A 9,542-nucleotide genomic window follows, 5' to 3' on the forward strand; every position below is an offset into this window, starting at 1 on the left:
ACCGTTCCGCGTTTGGTAAAATTGATAAATCAGTTTTATTCTTCGGGTCAGTACGATTACAGCGATACCTCATTTATATCATTTTTTTATGGTTTGGTGCTTTTATACGATAAAAACTATTTTACAGAAAAAATAATTATTTTTGCATCGCTTTATTCTCAGGACTATAACTTTTTTATTTTTTTGCTGATGATGCTGTATGGCGGCTCTTTTTTTGCGGGACAATATGACGCTTTCAGCGGTACCATGGTTATTTATATCTGTCCTTTTGATCGCGTGTTATTCCACTTTTTGTTCGGCGGTATGATAATAAAGCGTTGTTTTTTGCCTCGTTTTTTTTTTTTTTTTCTTACGGTGTTTACTGAAGGGGTTAACTAGTGGGCCAGTTTTATAGGTCGGGCCGTTACGGACGCGGCGATACTAAATATGTGTACTTTTATTGGTTTTTTTTTTTTATTTAGATGAAGAAATGTATTTATGGGAATAATATTTTTTTTTTTTTTCATTATTTTGGAATATTTTTTTTTATTTTTTTTACACATTTGGAAATTTTTTTTTTTACTTTTTTACTTTGTTCCAGGGGGGGACATCACAGATCAGTGATCTGACAGTTTGCACCGCACTCTGTCAGATCACTGATCTGATAGGAGTGCAGGCTGCTTCACAGTGCCTGCTCTGAGCAGGCTCTGTGAAGCCACCTCCCTCCCTGCAGGACCCGGATCCGCGGCCATCTTGGATCCGGGGCTCGAGCAGGGAGGGAGGTGAGGAGACCCTCGCAGCAACGCGATCACATCGCGTTGCTGCGGGGGGCTCAGGGAAGCCCGCAGGGAGCCCCCTCCCTGCGCGGTGCTTCCCTGTACCGCCGGCACATCGCGATCATCTTTGATCGTGGTGTGCCAGGGGTTAATGTGCCGGGGGCGGTCCGTGACCGCTCCTGGCACATAGTGCCAGATGTCAGCTGCGATAAGCAGCTGACACCCGGCCGCGATCGGCCGCGCTCCCCCCGTGAGCGCGGCCGATCGGCTATGACGTACTATCCCGTCCAGGGTCAGATAAGCCCAGGGCACCTCGACGGGATAGTACGTCTAAGGTCACAGAGGGGTTAAAGAAGAAGTTACAGGTCTGTGAGAGCCAGAAATCTTGATTGCTTGTTCCTGACCAAATACTTATTTTCCACCATAATACGCAAAAAAAAGGATAAAAAAACAGACAATGTGATTTTCTGGATTTTTTTTTCTCAGTTTGTCTCCCATAGTTGAGGTCTACCTATGATGTAAATTACAGACGCCTCTCATCTTTTTAAGTGGTGGAACTTGCACTATTGCTGACTGACTAAATACTTTTTTGCCCCACTGTATGTTCACCATTTTCCTGCTGTAGAGAATTTGAGACTGAGCTCTGGTGTTTGCTGTTACTTATAATGTGATCAGTGAATTTGACCAATAAGATTGTTTTCCCTGAAAATAAACACATTTCTGAAGTCACAGAAAGGGAAATGAAGGCCTTGGTACTTATTGATTAAAAGGTCCTTATATACCTTTGGTGTGCATCACCAAAGATGGCCGCGTCAAGTTTACACATTTCAGAAGATTGCATCAGCCAGAGTACCTACATGACCATAGCTGTGTGGGCTTCCCCATAATGCCTTCCAGCTACTACATCACATGTTATAGTGGAGCCAATCAAGTGGGACTGTCATATCCTGTAAAAAAGCTAAGGCAGGGAATGCAGAGGTCATTTTGGTGAATCTGAATTGTGAGAGGACATCGGAGCTTAGTAATAGAGATAGAGAGAGGAAGCCATAAAATATCGAATAACCATTACAGAAAGTGTGTGACAGCACAGTAGTGAGGAGCGGTCACCATCACCATCCATTTCCCTGTAATCAGATATATTTAGGTCACTTTGACATTAATAATGTTTTGTGAAATGTGTTTGGTCCTATGAGACCTCGGAGAGTTCCATCTGTCCTTCCAGGACAATTGTAGCCCTTGTCTCATCTCTAGTAATTTCACATGGAGCACATTTACAGATATATATTCTTCCACTGTGAAATCTGCATGAGTTAAGTGCGAATGTTATTGAAGATTTCACTCTGAGGATTGTTAAAGGGTGAATCCATGATAAAAGTCCACGGAAGGCGTCGCCGTACTGCTGATTCACTGATTCCCACACTGATCAACCACTGAGGACTCTCAATTCTAAATATGATTCCCACACTGACACTTTCAGCAATCTGTGGATACAATTTATAAAATCCCATCTCTTATCTATTGTATTACGTTGCAGATAATCTTCAAGCAAATCAGAGCAGAAAGTCTGCACCATGTGACGTCATCTTAGGGGTGCAGCAAGACATTCCTATAATTCTGAATAATAAAAGTGCCCATCTACTGATGCTGCAGAGATTAAAAAACAAGAGGCGCTCTCTGTAGCGCTGAGATCAACAGGTGAAGGTGAGTCGGAGGATTGGGCGCTCACCTGATCAGGTTGTGCTTGGCACAACTACATAAAAACTGCTGTCTAATCCAATCATGGCTGCTGCTCTCACACCAAATGGAGAGAACACATAACAAGTAAAGGAGAGAGGAGTGCGATGATGCCAACTAAGGCTAATCCAGGCAGTAAGTGTAAAAAAAAACTTTCATTTTGTGGATGGTCTGCTGATTACATAATGTATCACCCCCTTGCACTGTACTAGTCTGCATCATTTGGAGGACAATTATGCAGTCTAATTGAATTACTGAACTATGAGTGTGAGGAAAATGTATAATATAAATATTAGTTTCTCTTGCTAGCCCATGCTGTGGGCTAAAACCCCTCTTTCTCTCTCTGGCTCTCTTTGCTTATACAGGTCCTTCTCAAAAAATTAGCATATAGTGTTAAATTTCATTATTTACCATAATGTAATGATTACAATTAAACTTTCATATATTATAGATTCATTATCCACCAACTGAAATTTGTCAGGTCTTTTATTGTTTAAATACTGATGATTTTGGCATACAACTCCTGATAACCCAAAAAACCTGTCTCAAAAAATTAGCATATTTCACCCATCCAATCAAATAAAAGTGTTTTTTAATAACAAACAAAAAAACCATCAAATAATAATGTTCAGTTATGCACTCAATACTTGGTCGGGAATCCTTTGGCAGAAATGACTGCTTCAATGCGGCGTGGCATGGAGGCAATCAGCCTGTGACACTGCTGAGATGTTATGGAGGCCCAGGATGCTTCAATAGTGGCCTTAAGCTCATCCAGGGCGCGTCCGAGGGTGAGTATATTCCTATTAGGTATATACTCACCCTCGGACGCGCCCTGCTTCTTTCCGGCAGCCTTCCTTCCTAAGAATCAGCCCTTCCAGGACCTTCGGTGACGTCGCGGTGACGTCGCGGCTTCTGATTGGTCGCGCGAGCGGTCACATGGGCGGCCGCGCGGCCAATCACAAGCCGCGACGTCACCGCGACGTCACCGCAAGGTCCTGGAAGGCTGATTCTAAGGAAGAAAGGTTCCCGGTTAGTACCAGGGCGCGTCAGAGGGTAAGTATTGCGATATTTTTTATTTTAATTCTTTATTTTACACTTAAATCTGAATTCCGATACCAATTCCCGATATCTTAAACATATCGGGAATCGGTATCGGAATTCCGATTCTAGATTCAAAAGATCGCCGACTTCATGGCCGACCCCACACAGGGGTCGGGTTTCATGAAACCCGACCTTGCCAAAAGTCGGCGACTTTTGAATATTTTCGACCTGTTTTGCTCAACCCTACTGTACAGTTCTCCTTTGCACAGTGGTGTTGCAGCCGGTCACTATGATAAAGGAACTGCAATAGCATCTCTTAGTGTATGTATCCAAAGGTCTTTTTTAGGATTTTTTTTGTGGGTCCGCTTTAAAAATGTCTGATAAAAAAAAAGTCACTTAATGCTTGAAAGGTCATTTCTATTAATTTCTATTGTAAAACCACGTTGATGTTCGTGTGTCCCGGAAAATAAAAAACTTCTAAAAAAAGGGAATATTTCTGGAAGTTATTTCCAATAGAAAACTTGTCATTTTTGACCACCTCAAACAAAACTCCGTGTGCACAGAGACTTAGACAAGTCACACACCCAAAACATTTGTTTGATTTGTCTGCATCCCGATGTCAGGTGTCAACATCCTGCGGACAAGGCTGCAAACAAATCCCAAGTCATGGTCCTCTTGCAAACGGTGACCATAACTCCAGTAGGGTTTTATCGTGTGCAATGGTTGTGTCTCGTTAGGTCATGGGTGACAACACAACCTCAATCACGATCATTACATACAATGTTGCAAGGTAACACCACGACCAGAGTCTCCGAGCAGCCCAAGCGCAAAAGAGGTAGTTATTGAGGGGTTAATCTCACTGTATCTCCAGAGGGTATGACTCCTAAAATACTTTTGTCATCATTGGGCAGAAAAGTTTTCACATCGATATCTCCAGAGGGGAAAGTTTTTGTGTCACCTCTGACGAATGAAAAGTTCCCGGGAAAGACAATGAATTGATTAGATTGAAATATTCCCCGTAAATCCTGGGCTGCTCGTCTCCTCCAGCGGCCGGACATGCTCCTGAATATGTTTAGGAGTCTGAAAAGATTTGAGCCGACGATTAAACGCCAGTAAGCAGCTCATTATGTTTGGTGGAGACGTTGTGTTTACTCGCAGCGTTCAAGAACCTGAGGAAATCAATGCAGAAAATACAGAAAGTCACAGAATATTCTCAGCCGCTGCGAAGAAAAAAGTAATGACTCCTGCCTGCGAAAAAGTGATAAAAACACAGGAAAAGTGACCAAGAACATCAGCGGGCTGCAGGGGCCATGCGTAGAAATCATGGGGGCCCAGAGCAGAAGTTCTAATTGCCTCCACCCCAACAGCAAAAAAATAATATTAGGATATTAGGCTGGGTCACAGAAGACCATATCAACTTTGCAGCCTTTACAAAATAATTTTCCTCCTGCAGAAATCCTACATTCCCCTTTCATTGCACCCATAAAGTATGATGTCAGCAAGTGGCCCACATACACTATATATGATGCCCCCCCGGTGAATTTCTCCACAGCACTGCCTACACGCACAGTATAATGACCCTACTGTACCACACCTCAACTCCCCCGCCAACGTATGGTGAACTCAACACAGTATGATCTGCCAACTGTGACTCCCACACAGCCCCCCATGAAGTATAATGGGTCTACACACAGTATGATGGCCCCCACACCTAACCAGACTGTATAATGGCCCACACTAGCCCACCAAACAATATAATGGGCCTCACAGCTCTCCACACAGTATGACGGACCCCACACAAACCTTCACACTGCATAATTGCTTGCATACAGTATAATACCCCAACATAGCCATCCATAAAGTATGACGTCTCTCACATAGTCCTCCAAATATTATTATGTCCCCCACATAGCCCTACAAATATAATCGCTCCCACATAGTCCTCCATCTTATATATAATTGCCTAGAATACTACTTCCTGCAATTTGTGCCAACTTCCGTCCGGAGCTAATGTCCGGAGCTAATGTCCGGAGATAATGTCCGGAGCTAATGTCCGGAGATAAGTGACGTCAACAGTGTCCAGTGTCTGATTGGTTGCCGCCTGCTGTGAGTGACCAATCAGAAACGTGCCGTACTGTGACACACTCCGCCCGCCATTTTGGTGTGATTTTTGAATTTTTACCTCACAGCAAGTTTCTACTGCGTGGAGGCGGGCCCAGTGACGTTGCTCTTCAAGCTCCTGCCGAATTTCAAGTATATATGGATTCTAGACTCCCGATTCTTTAGAATCGGGCTGCCATCTAGTATATTATAATTGGCCCCATAGTCCTGCATTTGAGGAAAACAACAGGAGGTATCACTTATGCGCTGCTGAGATGAAATCCTTAAAATCAAATCATTTATTGGAACAGGTTTATAAGTCAGTGCGTTTCGAGATCACACAGGACCTCTTCCAGAGCTGTATACTAATAAAACGAATGGATGTGGATAAGTTGGAAACTTGGGCTGACAGGTGGCAGATGAGGTTTAACAATGATAAATGTAAGGTTATACACATGGGAAGAAGGAATCAATATCAACATTACACACTGAACGGGAAACCACTGGGTAAATCTGAAAGGGAGAAGGACTTGGGGATCCTAGTTAATGATAAACTTACCTGGAGCAGCCAGTGCCAGGCAGCAGCTGCCAAGGCAAACAGGATCATGGGGTGCATTAAGAGAGGTCTGGATACACATGATGAGAGCATTATACTGCCTCTGTACAAATCCCTAGTTAGACCGCACATGGTGCTCAGGAAGGATATAATGGAACTAGAGAGAGTACAAAGGAGGGCAACAAAATTAATAAAGGGGATGGGAGAACTACAATACCCAGATAGATTAGCGAAATTAGGATTATTTAGTCTAGAAAAAAGATGACTGAGGGGCGATCTAATAACCATGTATAAGTATATAAGGGGACAATACAAATATCTCGCTGAGGATCTGTTTATGCCAAGGAAGGTGACGGGCACAAGGGGTCATTCTTTGCGTCTGGAAGAGAGAAGGTTTTTCCACCAACATAGAAGAGGATTCTTTACTGTTAGGGCGGTGAGAATCTGGAATTGCTTGCCTGAGGAGGTGGTGATGGCGAACTCAGTCGAGGGGTTCAAGAGAGGCCTGGATGTCTTCCTGAAGCAGAACAATATTGTATCATACAATTATTAGGTTCTGTAGAAGGTCGTAGATCTGGGGATTTATTATGATGGAATATAGGCTGAACTGGATGGACAAATGTCTTTTTTCGGCCTTACTAACTATGTTACTATGTTACTATGTTAAATTCTCACTGCACAATGGGTTACAATCCCAAAAGAAAGAAGAATTGGAATCATTTAAAGAGATCAAAATCAAAACTTAGTCTCTTGCTAAAAAGGAAAAAATAAATGTATATTAAATGGAAAGAGGGAGGCATATCTAAAGGAGAATATAATGTCTGCAGGGAATGCAGAGCAAGCGTTAGAAGAGCTAAAGCCAGTAATGAAGTCAGGCTTGCAAGGGAGATGAAAAGTAGCAAAAAAGGATTTTGGGGGCATTTCAAAAGTAAAATAAAAGTCAAGGATGCTCTAGGATTTTTACAGGTTGAAAAGGGTGAAGTGGTCAGAAATGATGTTGAGAAGGCCGAAATTTTAAATTCCTGTTTTACATCTGTGTTCTCTAAGAAATCAAATGTAACATCAACTGATCTTCACGGCACCACTGAAGGAATAAAAGAATCCACACTATCTAAAAACAAAGAGATGGTGAGAGAACACTTAGCTAATTTACATGAATTTAAATCTCCTGGTCCAGATAAATTACATCCTAGGGCAGGGGTGTTAAACTGCATTCCTCGAGGGCCTCAAGCCATGCGTGTTTTCAAGATTTCCTTAGCATTGCACAAGGTGCTGGAATTATTCTCTGCAGGTGATTAAATTATCACCTGTGCAATGCAAGGAAATCCTGAAAACATGACCTGTTTGCAGCCCTCGAGGAATGCAGTTTGACACCCCTGTCCTAGGGTACTAAGAAGTATCGTTTCTCCTTGAGGAGAGTGACATGATAAGCATGTCGAGGTGAGGAGACTTAAAGCCGCAATGCTCCTCTGGGAAATATGCAAATTGTCTCTTCAGGAAGGAAGAGGACTAGAACTCTAGTGCCACCTATTGGATGTAGCAATCCTAACAGTCAATGTTGAACAGTCAATGACGAGGGGCAGTACCCTGAAACACAGTGTCTGCAAATTGAGATTCTGGTTTGGCTATTATCCTAAGTTATGTGACAAGGCTCGTTAAAGGGTCGCAATTGACTGTTAGGATTGCTACTTCCAATAGGTGGCACTAGAGTTCTAGTCCTCTTCCTCTCTGAAGAGACAATTTGCATCTTAGGGTACTGAAAGAGTTAGCAGAGGAAATTGCAGAACCACTAGCCAGAATCTTTAAAAAATCCTGGAGAACAGAAGTCCCAGAAGATTGGAGAAGGGCAAATGTTGTCCCTATCTTCAAAAAAGGAAAGAAGACGGAGCAAGGAAATTACAGGCCAGTGAACCTTACTTCTATATTAGGAAAGCTCTTTGAACAAATTATTAAACAACATCTATGTAAGTACTTGGATACAAATACAGTAATTAACCACAGCCAGCATGGATTTTGTAGCAAACAAGCTATGCCATGCTAATCTAATTTCCTTCTATGATGGAATCACTGACTGGGTTGATCAGCGAAATGCGGTAGATATAGTATATCTCGACTTCGGCCAAGGATTTAATAAAGTATCTATGTAATCCTATCCTTATTGAAAAGATGACCAAGTATGGGATTGACAAGGCTACAGTTAGGTGGATACAAAACTGGCTCAGTGATTGTAATAAATGGTTCCACATTCAATTGAAAGAATGTTTCAAGTTGGGTACCACAAGGCTCTGTCCTGGCCTCAGTGTTGTTCAATATTTTTTATAAATTATCTAGATTAGGGAACTGAAGGTAAACTAATAAAATTTGCAGACGATGCAAAGCTGGGAGGGATAGCTAACACTAAAGAAGACAGAGAAAGGATTCAGAAGGATCGGGATAAGCTAGCACAGTGGACAGCGACTAATAGAATGGTATTTAACAGGGAAACGTGCAGGATTCTGCATCCTGTCAAGAAAAACTAAAATTACATCTAGAGAATGTGAGGAATAGAACTAAAGAACAGCACCTGAGAAAAAGACTTAGGTATACTAATAGATCACAGACTGCACATGAGTCAACAGTGTGATGCAGCAGAAAAAAGACAAACACAGTTCTAGGATGCACAAAAAGGAAAAAAAAGGCATGAACTGCACCTCCATAAATCATAAGTTGATCTAAAGCCGCTAGGCAAAAGTTTATATAACTGAATATGAGGTTTCAGTTTAACATTCTGATCAGACTGTATGAAGCCCACTGGCACATCACGGCAAACCTCGTTGTGGGTCCTACTGCCCGAACGGAGCAGAGCCGTGCGGCGACCACCGCCACAGCTGTAATGCACCAGCAGGGCGGATGGCCTGTTGCCCCACAGCACCCATGCTGCGAGACTAAGCCCCCATGACTCCAGACCGCGCCCCACCAGCACAAAGCCACGGCAACTATGGCTGCCACACAGCGGAGTGCTGGTCCAAGAAAAAGACTAGAACATGCTTAGCATTTGGCACAGGTGATTTTAATTAGCAGGAGACTGCAAAGTAAGGGGTCTAGCCCATATTGGCTCTCACTGAAGAGCTGGAGGAAGGTGAGTTTCAGTGCTCCTTTCATTTTGGTGTTGGTGCTGTGTGGTGGCCATTGTTGCTGTGGCTTTGTGCTGGTGGGGCGGCGCGGTCAGGAGTCATGGGGACTCAGTCTTGCAGCATGGGTGCTGTGGGGCAACAGGCCGTCCGCCCTGCTGGTGTGTGGCCGCTGTGGCGGTGTTTGCCGCACGGCTCCGCTCCGTTAGAGTGGTAGGACCCACTACAAGGTTTACCGTGACGTGG

This window comes from Ranitomeya imitator, chromosome 2 (assembly GCF_032444005.1).
Source record: "Ranitomeya imitator isolate aRanImi1 chromosome 2, aRanImi1.pri, whole genome shotgun sequence".
In the NCBI taxonomy this organism is placed as follows: Eukaryota; Metazoa; Chordata; class Amphibia; order Anura; family Dendrobatidae; genus Ranitomeya; species Ranitomeya imitator.